Source organism: Perissodus microlepis, chromosome 18 (assembly GCF_051167445.1).
Source record: "Perissodus microlepis isolate ML-2025 ecotype Zambia chromosome 18, ASM5116744v1, whole genome shotgun sequence".
NCBI classification, from domain to species: Eukaryota; Metazoa; Chordata; class Actinopteri; order Cichliformes; family Cichlidae; genus Perissodus; species Perissodus microlepis.
Genome location: NC_140478.1, coordinates 2,252,198 through 2,269,298, shown reverse-complemented (window position 1 = coordinate 2,269,298; position 17,101 = coordinate 2,252,198). Strand labels below are relative to the sequence as shown.

The 17,101-nt window shown below is 54.2% G+C and overlaps 16 non-coding genes across 16 annotated transcripts; all 16 read left to right on the top strand.

Moving 5' to 3' along the window:
• Window positions 1–924: 924 nt before the first annotated feature.
• LOC146366910 (5S ribosomal RNA) lies at window positions 925–1,043 on the top strand. Its single transcript, XR_014797831.1, has one exon. It is a non-coding gene; the product is annotated as a 5S ribosomal RNA (ribosomal RNA).
• Window positions 1,044–1,972: 929 nt separating this feature from the next.
• LOC146366909 (5S ribosomal RNA) lies at window positions 1,973–2,091 on the top strand. The gene has a single exon (XR_014798452.1). It is a non-coding gene; the product is annotated as a 5S ribosomal RNA (ribosomal RNA).
• Window positions 2,092–2,942: 851 nt separating this feature from the next.
• On the top strand, window positions 2,943–3,061 carry LOC146366908 (5S ribosomal RNA). The gene has a single exon (XR_014798451.1). It is a non-coding gene; the product is annotated as a 5S ribosomal RNA (ribosomal RNA).
• A 929-nt stretch (window positions 3,062–3,990) lies between these two features.
• LOC146366907 (5S ribosomal RNA) lies at window positions 3,991–4,109 on the top strand. The gene has a single exon (XR_014797830.1). It is a non-coding gene; the product is annotated as a 5S ribosomal RNA (ribosomal RNA).
• Window positions 4,110–5,038: 929 nt separating this feature from the next.
• Window positions 5,039–5,157, top strand: LOC146366906 (5S ribosomal RNA). Its single transcript, XR_014797829.1, has one exon. It is a non-coding gene; the product is annotated as a 5S ribosomal RNA (ribosomal RNA).
• A 929-nt stretch (window positions 5,158–6,086) lies between these two features.
• On the top strand, window positions 6,087–6,205 carry LOC146366905 (5S ribosomal RNA). Its single transcript, XR_014797828.1, has one exon. It is a non-coding gene; the product is annotated as a 5S ribosomal RNA (ribosomal RNA).
• Window positions 6,206–7,134: 929 nt separating this feature from the next.
• Window positions 7,135–7,253, top strand: LOC146366904 (5S ribosomal RNA). The gene has a single exon (XR_014797963.1). It is a non-coding gene; the product is annotated as a 5S ribosomal RNA (ribosomal RNA).
• A 929-nt stretch (window positions 7,254–8,182) lies between these two features.
• Window positions 8,183–8,301, top strand: LOC146366903 (5S ribosomal RNA). The gene has a single exon (XR_014797827.1). It is a non-coding gene; the product is annotated as a 5S ribosomal RNA (ribosomal RNA).
• Window positions 8,302–9,230: 929 nt separating this feature from the next.
• On the top strand, window positions 9,231–9,349 carry LOC146366902 (5S ribosomal RNA). The gene has a single exon (XR_014797939.1). It is a non-coding gene; the product is annotated as a 5S ribosomal RNA (ribosomal RNA).
• Window positions 9,350–10,278: 929 nt separating this feature from the next.
• Window positions 10,279–10,397, top strand: LOC146366901 (5S ribosomal RNA). Its single transcript, XR_014798449.1, has one exon. It is a non-coding gene; the product is annotated as a 5S ribosomal RNA (ribosomal RNA).
• A 929-nt stretch (window positions 10,398–11,326) lies between these two features.
• LOC146366900 (5S ribosomal RNA) lies at window positions 11,327–11,445 on the top strand. The gene has a single exon (XR_014797944.1). It is a non-coding gene; the product is annotated as a 5S ribosomal RNA (ribosomal RNA).
• An 851-nt stretch (window positions 11,446–12,296) lies between these two features.
• LOC146366899 (5S ribosomal RNA) lies at window positions 12,297–12,415 on the top strand. The gene has a single exon (XR_014798448.1). It is a non-coding gene; the product is annotated as a 5S ribosomal RNA (ribosomal RNA).
• A 929-nt stretch (window positions 12,416–13,344) lies between these two features.
• LOC146366898 (5S ribosomal RNA) lies at window positions 13,345–13,463 on the top strand. Its single transcript, XR_014797826.1, has one exon. It is a non-coding gene; the product is annotated as a 5S ribosomal RNA (ribosomal RNA).
• Window positions 13,464–14,392: 929 nt separating this feature from the next.
• On the top strand, window positions 14,393–14,511 carry LOC146366897 (5S ribosomal RNA). The gene has a single exon (XR_014797825.1). It is a non-coding gene; the product is annotated as a 5S ribosomal RNA (ribosomal RNA).
• A 929-nt stretch (window positions 14,512–15,440) lies between these two features.
• On the top strand, window positions 15,441–15,559 carry LOC146366896 (5S ribosomal RNA). The gene has a single exon (XR_014798447.1). It is a non-coding gene; the product is annotated as a 5S ribosomal RNA (ribosomal RNA).
• Window positions 15,560–16,488: 929 nt separating this feature from the next.
• LOC146366895 (5S ribosomal RNA) lies at window positions 16,489–16,607 on the top strand. The gene has a single exon (XR_014798446.1). It is a non-coding gene; the product is annotated as a 5S ribosomal RNA (ribosomal RNA).
• Window positions 16,608–17,101: the final 494 nt, after the last annotated feature.

Genomic DNA, 17,101 nt, shown 5'->3' with positions numbered 1-17,101 from the left:
TGTCATTGAACTGCTTTTGATCCAGAGAAGGAGGGTGTTGAAAGACCCAAAGCAGCTGCCCATTAATGAGGGCACATAAACGACATTCCTTTTGGCTGTTTTCAGCAATGTCTTGTGCTGCCAGGTGAGGCCATCCGCACCACACCGGGGCCTGTGCTGCTAAGATAGGTCATCTAAATTACACCAGGGCGTGTGCATCTGGCTGAGGACCGGTGCTTCCGGCTGAGGCCTTCTACAACACACCAGGGCCTGAGTTGCAGGAAGAAGCCACCTCCACATCACCAGGTCCTGTGCTGCTAGCTGAGGCCATCTACAACACACCACGGCCTGTGCTCCTGGCTTTGGCCACCAACACCACACCAGGTTCTGTGGCTCTGGCTGAGGCCAACTACACCACACCAGGGCCTGTGGCTCTGGCTGAAGCCATCTACCCCACACCAGGGCCTGTGTTGCTGGTTGAGGCCATTTTAATCACACCAGGGCCTGTGCTGCTGGATGAGGCCATATACATCACACGAGGGCTTGCTCTACTGGATGAGGCCAACTACACCACACCAGGGCCTGTGCTTCTGGCTCAGGCCATCTACATTACACGAGGGCTTGCGCTGCTGGCTTAGTCCATCTACACCACAACAGGGCCTGTGGCTCTGGCTTAGGCCATATACACCCCACCAGGGCCTTTGCTTCTGGCTGAGGCCACCTACACCACACCAGGTCCTGTGCTGCTGGTGGAGGCCATCTACACCAAACCAGGGCCTGTACTGCTGGTTAAAAGCTAAATTGAGTCCTTGGGTTAGGGTATTAGGCAACCATGCAGTTACCATTAACAATGTAGTTAAATTGGAGGGTTGTGTTTCGTAACTTCAAGTACTGCCCAACTCACCACTTGATTCCATAAATTGACACTTTGTGCTGAGGTCTGCAGCTTACGGCCATACCACCCTGAGCACGCCCGCTCTCGTCTGATCTCGGAAGCTAAGCAGGGTTGGGCTTGGTTAGTACTTGGATGGGAGACCGCCTGGGAATACCAGGTGCTGTAAGCTTTTCATGTCATTGAACTGCTTTTGATCCAGAGAAGGAGGGTGTTGAAAGACCCAAAGCAGCTGCCCATTAATGAGGGCACATAAACGACATTCCTTTTGGCTGTTTTCAGCAATGTCTTGTGCTGCCAGGTGAGGCCATCCGCACCACACCGGGGCCTGTGCTGCTAAGATAGGTCATCTAAATTACACCAGGGCGTGTGCATCTGGCTGAGGACCGGTGCTTCCGGCTGAGGCCTTCTACAACACACCAGGGCCTGAGTTGCAGGAAGAAGCCACCTCCACCTCACCAGGTCCTGTGCTGCTAGCTGAGGCCATCTACAACACACCACGGCCTGTGCTCCTGGCTTTGGCCACCTACACCACACCAGGTTCTGTGGCTCTGGCTGAGGCCAACTACACCACACCAGGGCCTGTGGCTCTGGCTGAAGCCATCTACCCCACACCAGGGCCTGTGTTGCTGGTTGAGGCCATTTTAATCACACCAGGGCCTGTGCTGCTGGATGAGGCCATATACATCACACGAGGGCTTGCTCTACTGGATGAGGCCAACTACACCACACCAGGGCCTGTGCTTCTGGCTGAGGCCATCTACATTACACGAGGGCTTGCGCTGCTGGCTTAGTCCATCTACACCACACCAGGGCCTGTGGCTCTGGCTTAGGCCATATACACCCCACCAGGGCCTTTGCTTCTGGCTGAGGCCACCTACACCACACCAGGTCCTGTGCTGCTGGTGGAGGCCATCTACACCAAACCAGGGCCTGTACTGCTGGTTAAAAGCTAAATTGTGTCCTTGGGTTAGAGTATTAGGCAACCATGCAGTTACCATTAACAATGTAGTTAAATTGGAGGGTTGTGTTTCGTAACTTCAAGTACTGCCCAACTCACCACTTGATTCCATAAATTGACACTTTGTGCTGAGGTCTGCAGCTTACGGCCATACCACCCTGAGCACGCCCGCTCTCGTCTGATCTCGGAAGCTAAGCAGGGTTGGGCTTGGTTAGTACTTGGATGGGAGACCGCCTGGGAATACCAGGTGCCGTAAGCTTTTCATGTCATTGAACTGCTTTTGATCCAGAGAAGGAGGGTGTTGAAAGACCCAAAGCAGCTGCCCATTAATGAGGGCACATAAACGACATTCCTTTTGGCTGTTTTCAGCAATGTCTTGTGCTGCCAGGTGAGGCCATCCGCACCACACCGGGGCCTTTGCTGCTAAGATAGGTCATCTAAATTACACCAGGGCGTGTGCATCTGGCTGAGGACCGGTGCTTCCGGCTGAGGCCATCTACAACACACCAGGGCCTGTGCTCCTGGCTTTGGCCACCAACACCACACCAGGTTCTGTGGCTCTGGCTGAGGCCAACTACACCACACCAGGGCCTGTGGCTCTGGCTGAAGCCATCTACCCCACACCAGGGCCTGTGTTGCTGGTTGAGGCCATTTTAATCACACCAGGGCCTGTGCTGCTGGATGAGGCCATATACATCACACGAGGGCTTGCTCTACTGGATGAGGCCAACTACACCACACCAGGGCCTGTGCTTCTGGCTGAGGCCATCTACATTACACGAGGGCTTGCGCTGCTGGCTTAGTCCATCTACACCACAACAGGGCCTGTGGCTCTGGCTTAGGCCATATACACCCCACCAGGGCCTTTGCTTCTGGCTGAGGCCACCTACACCACACCAGGTCCTGTGCTGCTGGTGGAGGCCATCTACACCAAACCAGGGCCTGTACTGCTGGTTAAAAGCAAAATTGAGTCCTTGGGTTAGGGTATTAGGCAACCATGCAGTTACCATTAACAATGTAGTTAAATTGGAGGGTTGTGTTTCGTAACTTCAAGTACTGCCCAACTCACCACTTGATTCCATAAATTGACACTTTGTGCTGAGGTCTGCAGCTTACGGCCATACCACCCTGAGCACGCCCGCTCTCGTCTGATCTCGGAAGCTAAGCAGGGTTGGGCTTGGTTAGTACTTGGATGGGAGACCGCCTGGGAATACCAGGTGCCGTAAGCTTTTCATGTCATTGAACTGCTTTTGATCCAGAGAAGGAGGGTGTTGAAAGACCCAAAGCAGCTGCCCATTAATGAGGGCACATAAACGACATTCCTTTTGGCTGTTTTCAGCAATGTCTTGTGCTGCCAGGTGAGGCCATCCGCACCACACCGGGGCCTGTGCTGCTAAGATAGGTCATCTAAATTACACCAGGGCGTCTGCATCTGGCTGAGGAACGGTGCTTCCGGCTGAGGCCATCTACAACACACCAGGGCCTGAGTTTCAGGAAGAAGCCACCTCCACCTCACCAGGTCCTGTGCTGCTAGCTGAGGCCATCTACAACACACCACGGCCTGTGCTCCTGGCTTTGGCCACCAACACCACACCAGGTTCTGTGGCTCTGGCTGAGGCCAACTACACCACACCAGGGCCTGTGGCTCTGGCTGAAGCCATCTACCCCACACCAGGGCCTGTGTTGCTGGTTGAGGCCATTTTATTCACACCAGGGCCTGTGCTGCTGGATGAGGCCATATACATCACACGAGGGCTTGCTCTACTGGATGAGGCCAACTACACCACACCAGGGCCTGTGCTTCTGGCTGAGGCCATCTACATTACACGAGGGCTTGCGCTGCTGGCTTAGTCCATCTACACCACACCAGGGCCTGTGGCTCTGGCTTAGGCCATATACACCCCACCAGGGCCTTTGCTTCTGGCTGAGGCCACCTACACCACACCAGGTCCTGTGCTGCTGGTGGAGGCCATCTACACCAAACCAGGGCCTGTACTGCTGGTTAAAAGCTAAATTGAGTCCTTGGGTTAGAGTATTAGGCAACCATGCAGTTACCATTAACAATGTAGTTAAATTGGAGGGTTGTGTTTCGTAACTTCAAGTACTGCCCAACTCACCACTTGATTCCATAAATTGACACTTTGTGCTGAGGTCTGCAGCTTACGGCCATACCACCCTGAGCACGCCCGCTCTCGTCTGATCTCGGAAGCTAAGCAGGGTTGGGCTTGGTTAGTACTTGGATGGGAGACCGCCTGGGAATACCAGGTGCTGTAAGCTTTTCATGTCATTGAACTGCTTTTGATCCAGAGAAGGAGGGTGTTGAAAGACCCAAAGCAGCTGCCCATTAATGAGGGCACATAAACGACATTCCTTTTGGCTGTTTTCAGCAATGTCTTGTGCTGCCAGGTGAGGCCATCCGCACCACACCGGGGCCTGTGCTGCTAAGATAGGTCATCTAAATTACACCAGGGCGTGTGCATCTGGCTGAGGACCGGTGCTTCCGGCTGAGGCCATCTACAACACACCAGGGCCTGAGTTGCAGGAAGAAGCCACCTCCACCTCACCAGGTCCTGTGCTGCTAGCTGAGGCCATCTACAACACACCACGGCCTGTGCTCCTGGCTTTGGCCACCAACACCACACCAGGTTCTGTGGCTCTGGCTGAGGCCAACTACACCACACCAGGGCCTGTGGCTCTGGCTGAAGCCATCTACCCCACACCAGGGCCTGTGTTGCTGGTTGAGGCCATTTTATTCACACCAGGGCCTGTGCTGCTGGATGAGGCCATATACATCACACGAGGGCTTGCTCTACTGGATGAGGCCAACTACACCACACCAGGGCCTGTGCTTCTGGCTGAGGCCATCTACATTACACGAGGGCTTGCGCTGCTGGCTTAGTCCATCTACACCACACCAGGGCCTGTGGCTCTGGCTTAGGCCATATACACCCCACCAGGGCCTTTGCTTCTGGCTGAGGCCACCTACACCACACCAGGTCCTGTGCTGCTGGTGGAGGCCATCTACACCAAACCAGGGCCTGTACTGCTGGTTAAAAGCTAAATTGAGTCCTTGGGTTAGAGTATTAGGCAACCATGCAGTTACCATTAACAATGTAGTTAAATTGGAGGGTTGTGTTTCGTAACTTCAAGTACTGCCCAACTCACCACTTGATTCCATAAATTGACACTTTGTGCTGAGGTCTGCAGCTTACGGCCATACCACCCTGAGCACGCCCGCTCTCGTCTGATCTCGGAAGCTAAGCAGGGTTGGGCTTGGTTAGTACTTGGATGGGAGACCGCCTGGGAATACCAGGTGCTGTAAGCTTTTCATGTCATTGAACTGCTTTTGATCCAGAGAAGGAGGGTGTTGAAAGACCCAAAGCAGCTGCCCATTAATGAGGGCACATAAACGACATTCCTTTTGGCTGTTTTCAGCAATGTCTTGTGCTGCCAGGTGAGGCCATCCGCACCACACCGGGGCCTGTGCTGCTAAGATAGGTCATCTAAATTACACCAGGGCGTGTGCATCTGGCTGAGGACCGGTGCTTCCGGCTGAGGCCATCTACAACACACCAGGGCCTGAGTTGCAGGAAGAAGCCACCTCCACCTCACCAGGTCCTGTGCTGCTAGCTGAGGCCATCTACAACACACCACGGCCTGTGCTCCTGGCTTTGGCCACCAACACCACACCAGGTTCTGTGGCTCTGGCTGAGGCCACCAACACCACACCAGGGCCTGTGGCTCTGGCTGAAGCCATCTACCCCACACCAGGGCCTGTGTTGCTGGTTGAGGCCATTTTAATCACACCAGGGCCTGTGCTGCTGGATGAGGCCATATACATCACACGAGGGCTTGCTCTACTGGATGAGGCCAACTACACCACACCAGGGCCTGTGCTTCTGGCTGAGGCCATCTACATTACACGAGGGCTTGCGCTGCTGGCTTAGTCCATCTACACCACACCAGGGCCTGTGGCTCTGGCTTAGGCCATATACACCCCACCAGGGCCTTTGCTTCTGGCTGAGGCCACCTACACCACACCAGGTCCTGTGCTGCTGGTGGAGGCCATCTACACCAAACCAGGGCCTGTACTGCTGGTTAAAAGCTAAATTGAGTCCTTGGGTTAGAGTATTAGGCAACCATGCAGTTACCATTAACAATGTAGTTAAATTGGAGGGTTGTGTTTCGTAACTTCAAGTACTGCCCAACTCACCACTTGATTCCATAAATTGACACTTTGTGCTGAGGTCTGCAGCTTACGGCCATACCACCCTGAGCACGCCCGCTCTCGTCTGATCTCGGAAGCTAAGCAGGGTTGGGCTTGGTTAGTACTTGGATGGGAGACCGCCTGGGAATACCAGGTGCTGTAAGCTTTTCATGTCATTGAACTGCTTTTGATCCAGAGAAGGAGGGTGTTGAAAGACCCAAAGCAGCTGCCCATTAATGAGGGCACATAAACGACATTCCTTTTGGCTGTTTTCAGCAATGTCTTGTGCTGCCAGGTGAGGCCATCCGCACCACACCGGGGCCTGTGCTGCTAAGATAGGTCATCTAAATTACACCAGGGCGTGTGCATCTGGCTGAGGACCGGTGCTTCCGGCTGAGGCCTTCTACAACACACCAGGGCCTGAGTTGCAGGAAGAAGCCACCTCCACCTCACCAGGTCCTGTGCTGCTAGCTGAGGCCATCTACAACACACCACGGCCTGTGCTCCTGGCTTTGGCCACCAACACCACACCAGGTTCTGTGGCTCTGGCTGAGGCCAACTACACCACACCAGGGCCTGTGGCTCTGGCTGAAGCCATCTACCCCACACCAGGGCCTGTGTTGCTGGTTGAGGCCATTTTAATCACACCAGGGCCTGTGCTGCTGGATGAGGCCATATACATCACACGAGGGCTTGCTCTACTGGATGAGGCCAACTACACCACACCAGGGCCTGTGCTTCTGGCTCAGGCCATCTACATTACACGAGGGCTTGCGCTGCTGGCTTAGTCCATCTACACCACAACAGGGCCTGTGGCTCTGGCTTAGGCCATATACACCCCACCAGGGCCTTTGCTTCTGGCTGAGGCCACCTACACCACACCAGGTCCTGTGCTGCTGGTGGAGGCCATCTACACCAAACCAGGGCCTGTACTGCTGGTTAAAAGCTAAATTGAGTCCTTGGGTTAGGGTATTAGGCAGCCATGCAGTTACCATTAACAATGTAGTTAAATTGGAGGGTTGTGTTTCGTAACTTCAAGTACTGCCCAACTCACCACTTGATTCCATAAATTGACACTTTGTGCTGAGGTCTGCAGCTTACGGCCATACCACCCTGAGCACGCCCGCTCTCGTCTGATCTTGGAAGCTAAGCAGGGTTGGGCTTGGTTAGTACTTGGATGGGAGACCGCCTGGGAATACCAGGTGCTGTAAGCTTTTCATGTCATTGAACTGCTTTTGATCCAGAGAAGGAGGGTGTTGAAAGACCCAAAGCAGCTGCCCATTAATGAGGGCAAATAAACGACATTCCTTTTGGCTGTTTTCAGCAATGTCTTGTGCTGCCAGGTGAGGCCATCCGCACCACACCGGGGCCTGTGCTGCTAAGATAGGTCATCTAAATTACACCAGGGCGTCTGCATCTGGCTGAGGACCGTTGCTTCCGGCTGAGAACATCTACAACACACCAGGGCCTGAGTTTCAGGAAGAAGCCACCTCCACCTCACCAGGTCCTGTGCTGCTAGCTGAGGCCATCTACAACACACCACGGCCTGTGCTCCTGGCTTTGGCCACCAACACCACACCAGGTTCTGTGGCTCTGGCTGAGGCCAACTACACCACACCAGGGCCTGTGGCTCTGGCTGAAGCCATCTACCCCACACCAGGGCCTGTGTTGCTGGTTGAGGCCATTTTATTCACACCAGGGCCTGTGCTGCTGGATGAGGCCATATACATCACACGAGGGCTTGCTCTACTGGATGAGGCCAACTACACCACACCAGGGCCTGTGCTTCTGGCTGAGGCCATCTACATTACACGAGGGCTTGCGCTGCTGGCTTAGTCCATCTACACCACACCAGGGCCTGTGGCTCTGGCTTAGGCCATATACACCCCACCAGGGCCTTTGCTTCTGGCTGAGGCCACCTACACCACACCAGGTCCTGTGCTGCTGGTGGAGGCCATCTACACCAAACCAGGGCCTGTACTGCTGGTTAAAAGCTAAATTGAGTCCTTGGGTTAGAGTATTAGGCAACCATGCAGTTACCATTAACAATGTAGTTAAATTGGAGGGTTGTGTTTCGTAACTTCAAGTACTGCCCAACTCACCACTTGATTCCATAAATTGACACTTTGTGCTGAGGTCTGCAGCTTACGGCCATACCACCCTGAGCACGCCCGCTCTCGTCTGATCTCGGAAGCTAAGCAGGGTTGGGCTTGGTTAGTACTTGGATGGGAGACCGCCTGGGAATACCAGGTGCTGTAAGCTTTTCATGTCATTGAACTGCTTTTGATCCAGAGAAGGAGGGTGTTGAAAGACCCAAAGCAGCTGCCCATTAATGAGGGCACATAAACGACATTCCTTTTGGCTGTTTTCAGCAATGTCTTGTGCTGCCAGGTGAGGCCATCCGCACCACACCGGGGCCTGTGCTGCTAAGATAGGTCATCTAAATTACACCAGGGCGTGTGCATCTGGCTGAGGACCGGTGCTTCCGGCTGAGGCCATCTACAACACACCAGGGCCTGAGTTGCAGGAAGAAGCCACCTCCACCTCACCAGGTCCTGTGCTGCTAGCTGAGGCCATCTACAACACACCACGGCCTGTGCTCCTGGCTTTGGCCACCAACACCACACCAGGTTCTGTGGCTCTGGCTGAGGCCACCAACACCACACCAGGGCCTGTGGCTCTGGCTGAAGCCATCTACCCCACACCAGGGCCTGTGTTGCTGGTTGAGGCCATTTTAATCACACCAGGGCCTGTGCTGCTGGATGAGGCCATATACATCACACGAGGGCTTGCTCTACTGGATGAGGCCAACTACACCACACCAGGGCCTGTGCTTCTGGCTGAGGCCATCTACATTACACGAGGGCTTGCGCTGCTGGCTTAGTCCATCTACACCACACCAGGGCCTGTGGCTCTGGCTTAGGCCATATACACCCCACCAGGGCCTTTGCTTCTGGCTGAGGCCACCTACACCACACCAGGTCCTGTGCTGCTGGTGGAGGCCATCTACACCAAACCAGGGCCTGTACTGCTGGTTAAAAGCTAAATTGAGTCCTTGGGTTAGAGTATTAGGCAACCATGCAGTTACCATTAACAATGTAGTTAAATTGGAGGGTTGTGTTTCGTAACTTCAAGTACTGCCCAACTCACCACTTGATTCCATAAATTGACACTTTGTGCTGAGGTCTGCAGCTTACGGCCATACCACCCTGAGCACGCCTGCTCTCGTCTGATCTCGGAAGCTAAGCAGGGTTGGGCTTGGTTAGTACTTGGATGGGAGACCGCCTGGGAATACCAGGTGCTGTAAGCTTTTCATGTCATTGAACTGCTTTTGATCCAGAGAAGGAGGGTGTTGAAAGACCCAAAGCAGCTGCCCATTAATGAGGGCACATAAACGACATTCCTTTTGGCTGTTTTCAGCAATGTCTTGTGCTGCCAGGTGAGGCCATCCGCACCACACCGGGGCCTGTGCTGCTAAGATAGGTCATCTAAATTACACCAGGGCGTCTGCATCTGGCTGAGGACCGTTGCTTCCGGCTGAGAACATCTACAACACACCAGGGCCTGAGTTGCAGGAAGAAGCCACCTCCACCTCACCAGGTCCTGTGCTGCTAGCTGAGGCCATCTACAACACACCACGGCCTGTGCTCCTGGCTTTGGCCACCTACACCACACCAGGTTCTGTGGCTCTGGCTGAGGCCAACTACACCACACCAGGGCCTGTGGCTCTGGCTGAAGCCATCTACCCCACACCAGGGCCTGTGTTGCTGGTTGAGGCCATTTTAATCACACCAGGGCCTGTGCTGCTGGATGAGGCCATATACATCACACGAGGGCTTGCTCTACTGGATGAGGCCAACTACACCACACCAGGGCCTGTGCTTCTGGCTGAGGCCATCTACATTACACGAGGGCTTGCGCTGCTGGCTTAGTCCATCTACACCACACCAGGGCCTGTGGCTCTGGCTTAGGCCATATACACCCCACCAGGGCCTTTGCTTCTGGCTGAGGCCACCTACACCACACCAGGTCCTGTGCTGCTGGTGGAGGCCATCTACACCAAACCAGGGCCTGTACTGCTGGTTAAAAGCTAAATTGAGTCCTTGGGTTAGAGTATTAGGCAACCATGCAGTTACCATTAACAATGTAGTTAAATTGGAGGGTTGTGTTTCGTAACTTCAAGTACTGCCCAACTCACCACTTGATTCCATAAATTGACACTTTGTGCTGAGGTCTGCAGCTTACGGCCATACCACCCTGAGCACGCCCGCTCTCGTCTGATCTCGGAAGCTAAGCAGGGTTGGGCTTGGTTAGTACTTGGATGGGAGACCGCCTGGGAATACCAGGTGCCGTAAGCTTTTCATGTCATTGAACTGCTTTTGATCCAGAGAAGGAGGGTGTTGAAAGACCCAAAGCAGCTGCCCATTAATGAGGGCACATAAACGACATTCCTTTTGGCTGTTTTCAGCAATGTCTTGTGCTGCCAGGTGAGGCCATCCGCACCACACCGGGGCCTGTGCTGCTAAGATAGGTCATCTAAATTACACCAGGGCGTGTGCATCTGGCTGAGGACCGGTGCTTCCGGCTGACGCCTTCTACAACACACCAGGGCCTGAGTTGCAGGAAGAAGCCACCTCCACCTCACCAGGTCCTGTGCTGCTAGCTGAGGCCATCTACAACACACCACGGCCTGTGCTCCTGGCTTTGGCCACCAACACCACACCAGGTTCTGTGGCTCTGGCTGAGGCCAACTACACCACACCAGGGCCTGTGGCTCTGGCTGAAGCCATCTACCCCACACCAGGGCCTGTGTTGCTGGTTGAGGCCATTTTAATCACACCAGGGCCTGTGCTGCTGGATGAGGCCATATACATCACACGAGGGCTTGCTCTACTGGATGAGGCCAACTACACCACACCAGGGCCTGTGCTTCTGGCTGAGGCCATCTACATTACACGAGGGCTTGCGCTGCTGGCTTAGTCCATCTACACCACAACAGGGCCTGTGGCTCTGGCTTAGGCCATATACACCCCACCAGGGCCTTTGCTTCTGGCTGAGGCCACCTACACCACACCAGGTCCTGTGCTGCTGGTGGAGGCCATCTACACCAAACCAGGGCCTGTACTGCTGGTTAAAAGCAAAATTGAGTCCTTGGGTTAGGGTATTAGGCAACCATGCAGTTACCATTAACAATGTAGTTAAATTGGAGGGTTGTGTTTCGTAACTTCAAGTACTGCCCAACTCACCACTTGATTCCATAAATTGACACTTTGTGCTGAGGTCTGCAGCTTACGGCCATACCACCCTGAGCACGCCCGCTCTCGTCTGATCTCGGAAGCTAAGCAGGGTTGGGCTTGGTTAGTACTTGGATGGGAGACCGCCTGGGAATACCAGGTGCCGTAAGGTTTTCATGTCATTGAACTGCTTTTGATCCAGAGAAGGAGGGTGTTGAAAGACCCAAAGCAGCTGCCCATTAATGAGGGCACATAAACGACATTCCTTTTGGCTGTTTTCAGCAATGTCTTGTGCTGCCAGGTGAGGCCATCCGCACCACACCGGGGCCTTTGCTGCTAAGATAGGTCATCTAAATTACACCAGGGCGTGTGCATCTGGCTGAGGACCGGTGCTTCCGGCTGAGGCCATCTACAACACACCAGGGCCTGTGCTCCTGGCTTTGGCCACCAACACCACACCAGGTTCTGTGGCTCTGGCTGAGGCCAACTACACCACACCAGGGCCTGTGGCTCTGGCTGAAGCCATCTACCCCACACCAGGGCCTGTGTTGCTGGTTGAGGCCATTTTAATCACACCAGGGCCTGTGCTGCTGGATGAGGCCATATACATCACACGAGGGCTTGCTCTACTGGATGAGGCCAACTACACCACACCAGGGCCTGTGCTTCTGGCTGAGGCCATCTACATTACACGAGGGCTTGCGCTGCTGGCTTAGTCCATCTACACCACAACAGGGCCTGTGGCTCTGGCTTAGGCCATATACACCCCACCAGGGCCTTTGCTTCTGGCTGAGGCCACCTACACCACACCAGGTCCTGTGCTGCTGGTGGAGGCCATCTACACCAAACCAGGGCCTGTACTGCTGGTTAAAAGCAAAATTGAGTCCTTGGGTTAGGGTATTAGGCAACCATGCAGTTACCATTAACAATGTAGTTAAATTGGAGGGTTGTGTTTCGTAACTTCAAGTACTGCCCAACTCACCACTTGATTCCATAAATTGACACTTTGTGCTGAGGTCTGCAGCTTACGGCCATACCACCCTGAGCACGCCCGCTCTCGTCTGATCTCGGAAGCTAAGCAGGGTTGGGCTTGGTTAGTACTTGGATGGGAGACCGCCTGGGAATACCAGGTGCCGTAAGCTTTTCATGTCATTGAACTGCTTTTGATCCAGAGAAGGAGGGTGTTGAAAGACCCAAAGCAGCTGCCCATTAATGAGGGCACATAAACGACATTCCTTTTGGCTGTTTTCAGCAATGTCTTGTGCTGCCAGGTGAGGCCATCCGCACCACACCGGGGCCTGTGCTGCTAAGATAGGTCATCTAAATTACACCAGGGCGTCTGCATCTGGCTGAGGAACGGTGCTTCCGGCTGAGGCCATCTACAACACACCAGGGCCTGAGTTTCAGGAAGAAGCCACCTCCACCTCACCAGGTCCTGTGCTGCTAGCTGAGGCCATCTACAACACACCACGGCCTGTGCTCCTGGCTTTGGCCACCAACACCACACCAGGTTCTGTGGCTCTGGCTGAGGCCAACTACACCACACCAGGGCCTGTGGCTCTGGCTGAAGCCATCTACCCCACACCAGGGCCTGTGTTGCTGGTTGAGGCCATTTTATTCACACCAGGGCCTGTGCTGCTGGATGAGGCCATATACATCACACGAGGGCTTGCTCTACTGGATGAGGCCAACTACACCACACCAGGGCCTGTGCTTCTGGCTGAGGCCATCTACATTACACGAGGGCTTGCGCTGCTGGCTTAGTCCATCTACACCACACCAGGGCCTGTGGCTCTGGCTTAGGCCATATACACCCCACCAGGGCCTTTGCTTCTGGCTGAGGCCACCTACACCACACCAGGTCCTGTGCTGCTGGTGGAGGCCATCTACACCAAACCAGGGCCTGTACTGCTGGTTAAAAGCTAAATTGAGTCCTTGGGTTAGAGTATTAGGCAACCATGCAGTTACCATTAACAATGTAGGTAAATTGGAGGGTTGTGTTTCGTAACTTCAAGTACTGCCCAACTCACCACTTGATTCCATAAATTGACACTTTGTGCTGAGGTCTGCAGCTTACGGCCATACCACCCTGAGCACGCCCGCTCTCGTCTGATCTCGGAAGCTAAGCAGGGTTGGGCTTGGTTAGTACTTGGATGGGAGACCGCCTGGGAATACCAGGTGCTGTAAGCTTTTCATGTCATTGAACTGCTTTTGATCCAGAGAAGGAGGGTGTTGAAAGACCCAAAGCAGCTGCCCATTAATGAGGGCACATAAACGACATTCCTTTTGGCTGTTTTCAGCAATGTCTTGTGCTGCCAGGTGAGGCCATCCGCACCACACCGGGGCCTGTGCTGCTAAGATAGGTCATCTAAATTACTCCAGGGCGTCTGCATCTGGCTGAGGACCGTTGCTTCCGGCTGAGAACATCTACAACACACCAGGGCCTGAGTTGCAGGAAGAAGCCACTTCCACCTCACCAGGTCCTGTGCAGCTAGCTGAGGCCATCTACAACACACCACGGCCTGTGCTCCTGGCTTTGGCCACCTACACCACACCAGGTTCTGTGGCTCTGGCTGAGGCCAACTACACCACACCAGGGCCTGTGGCTCTGGCTGAAGCCATCTACCCCACACCAGGGCCTGTGTTGCTGGTTGAGGCCATTTTAATCACACCAGGGCCTGTGCTGCTGGATGAGGCCATATACATCACACGAGGGCTTGCTCTACTGGATGAGGCCAACTACACCACACCAGGGCCTGTGCTTCTGGCTGAGGCCATCTACATTACACAAGGGCTTGCGCTGCTGGCTTAGTCCATCTACACCACACCAGGGCCTGTGGCTCTGGCTTAGGCCATATACACCCCACCAGGGCCTTTGCTTCTGGCTGAGGCCACCTACACCACACCAGGTCCTGTGCTGCTCGTGGAGGCCATCTACACCAAACCAGGGCCTGTACTGCTGGTTAAAAGCAAAATTGAGTCCTTGGGTTAGGGTATTAGGCAACCATGCAGTTACCATTAACAATGTAGTTAAATTGGAGGGTTGTGTTTCGTAACTTCAAGTACTGCCCAACTCACCACTTGATTCCATAAATTGACACTTTGTGCTGAGGTCTGCAGCTTACGGCCATACCACCCTGAGCACGCCCGCTCTCGTCTGATCTCGGAAGCTAAGCAGGGTTGGGCTTGGTTAGTACTTGGATGGGAGACCGCCTGGGAATACCAGGTGCTGTAAGCTTTTCATGTCATTGAACTGCTTTTGATCCAGAGAAGGAGGGTGTTGAAAGACCCAAAGCAGCTGCCCATTAATGAGGGCACATAAACGACATTCCTTTTGGCTGTTTTCAGCAATGTCTTGTGCTGCCAGGTGAGGCCATCCGCACCACACCGGGGCCTGTGCTGCTAAGATAGGTCATCTAAATTACACCAGGGCGTCTGCATCTGGCTGAGGACCGTTGCTTCCGGCTGAGAACATCTACAACACACCAGGGCCTGAGTTGCAGGAAGAAGCCACCTCCACCTCACCAGGTCCTGTGCTGCTAGCTGAGGCCATCTACAACACACCACGGCCTGTGCTCCTGGCTTTGGCCACCTACACCACACCAGGTTCTGTGGCTCTGGCTGAGGCCAACTACACCACACCAGGGCCTGTGGCTCTGGCTGAAGCCATCTACCCCACACCAGGGCCTGTGTTGCTGGTTGAGGCCATTTTAATCACACCAGGGCCTGTGCTGCTGGATGAGGCCATATACATCACACGAGGGCTTGCTCTACTGGATGAGGCCAACTACACCACACCAGGGCCTGTGCTTCTGGCTGAGGCCATCTACATTACACGAGGGCTTGCGCTGCTGGCTTAGTCCATCTACACCACACCAGGGCCTGTGGCTCTGGCTTAGGCCATATACACCCCACCAGGGCCTTTGCTTCTGGCTGAGGCCACCTACACCACACCAGGTCCTGTGCTGCTGGTGGAGGCCATCTACACCAAACCAGGGCCTGTACTGCTGGTTAAAAGATAAATTGAGTCCTTGGGTTAGAGTATTAGGCAACCATGCAGTTACCATTAACAATGTAGTTAAATTGGAGGGTTGTGTTTCGTAACTTCAAGTACTGCCCAACTCACCACTTGATTCCATAAATTGACACTTTGTGCTGAGGTCTGCAGCTTACGGCCATACCACCCTGAGCACGCCCGCTCTCGTCTGATCTCGGAAGCTAAGCAGGGTTGGGCTTGGTTAGTACTTGGATGGGAGACCGCCTGGGAATACCAGGTGCCGTAAGCTTTTCATGTCATTGAACTGCTTTTGATCCAGAGAAGGAGGGTGTTGAAAGACCCAAAGCAGCTGCCCATTAATGAGGGCACATAAACGACATTCCTTTTGGCTGTTTTCAGCAATGTCTTGTGCTGCCAGGTGAGGCCATCCGCACCACACCGGGGCCTGTGCTGCTAAGATAGGTCATCTAAATTACACCAGGGCGTGTGCATCTGGCTGAGGACCGGTGCTTCCGGCTGAGGCCATCTACAACACACCAGGGCCTGAGTTTCAGGAAGAAGCCACCTCCACCTCACCAGGTCCTGTGCTGCTAGCTGAGGCCATCTACAACACACCACGGCCTGTGCTCCTGGCTTTGGCCACCAACACCACACCAGGTTCTGTGGCTCTGGCTGAGGCCACCAACACCACACCAGGGCCTGTGGCTCTGGCTGAAGCCATCTACCCCACACCAGGGCCTGTGTTGCTGGTTGAGGCCATTTTAATCACACCAGGGCCTGTGCTGCTGGATGAGGCCATATACATCACACGAGGGCTTGCTCTACTGGATGAGGCCAACTACACCACACCAGGGCCTGTGCTTCTGGCTGAGGCCATCTACATTACACGAGGGCTTGCGCTGCTGGCTTAGTCCATCTACACCACACCAGGGCCTGTGGCTCTGGCTTAGGCCATATACACCCCACCAGGGCCTTTGCTTCTGGCTGAGGCCACCTACACCACACCAGGTCCTGTGCTGCTGGTGGAGGCCATCTACACCAAACCAGGGCCTGTACTGCTGGTTAAAAGCTAAATTGAGTCCTTGGGTTAGAGTATTAGGCAACCATGCAGTTACCATTAACAATGTAGTTAAATTGGAGGGTTGTGTTTCGTAACTTCAAGTACTGCCCAACTCACCACTTGATTCCATAAATTGACACTTTGTGCTGAGGTCTGCAGCTTACGGCCATACCACCCTGAGCACGCCCGCTCTCGTCTGATCTCGGAAGCTAAGCAGGGTTGGGCTTGGTTAGTACTTGGATGGGAGACCGCCTGGGAATACCAGGTGCCGTAAGCTTTTCATGTCATTGAACTGCTTTTGATCCAGAGAAGGAGGGTGTTGAAAGACCCAAAGCAGCTGCCCATTAATGAGGGCACATAAACGACATTCCTTTTGGCTGTTTTCAGCAATGTCTTGTGCTGCCAGGTGAGGCCATCCGCACCACACCGGGGCCTTTGCTGCTAAGATAGGTCATCTAAATTACACCAGGGCGTGTGCATCTGGCTGAGGACCGGTGCTTCCGGCTGAGGCCATCTACAACACACCAGGGCCTGTGCTCCTGGCTTTGGCCACCAACACCACACCAGGTTCTGTGGCTCTGGCTGAGGCCAACTACACCACACCAGGGCCTGTGGCTCTGGCTGAAGCCATCTACCCCACACCAGGGCCTGTGTTGCTGGTTGAGGCCATTTTAATCACACCAGGGCCTGTGCTGCTGGATGAGGCCATATACATCACACGAGGGCTTGCTCTACTGGATGAGGCCAACTACACCACACCAGGGCCTGTGC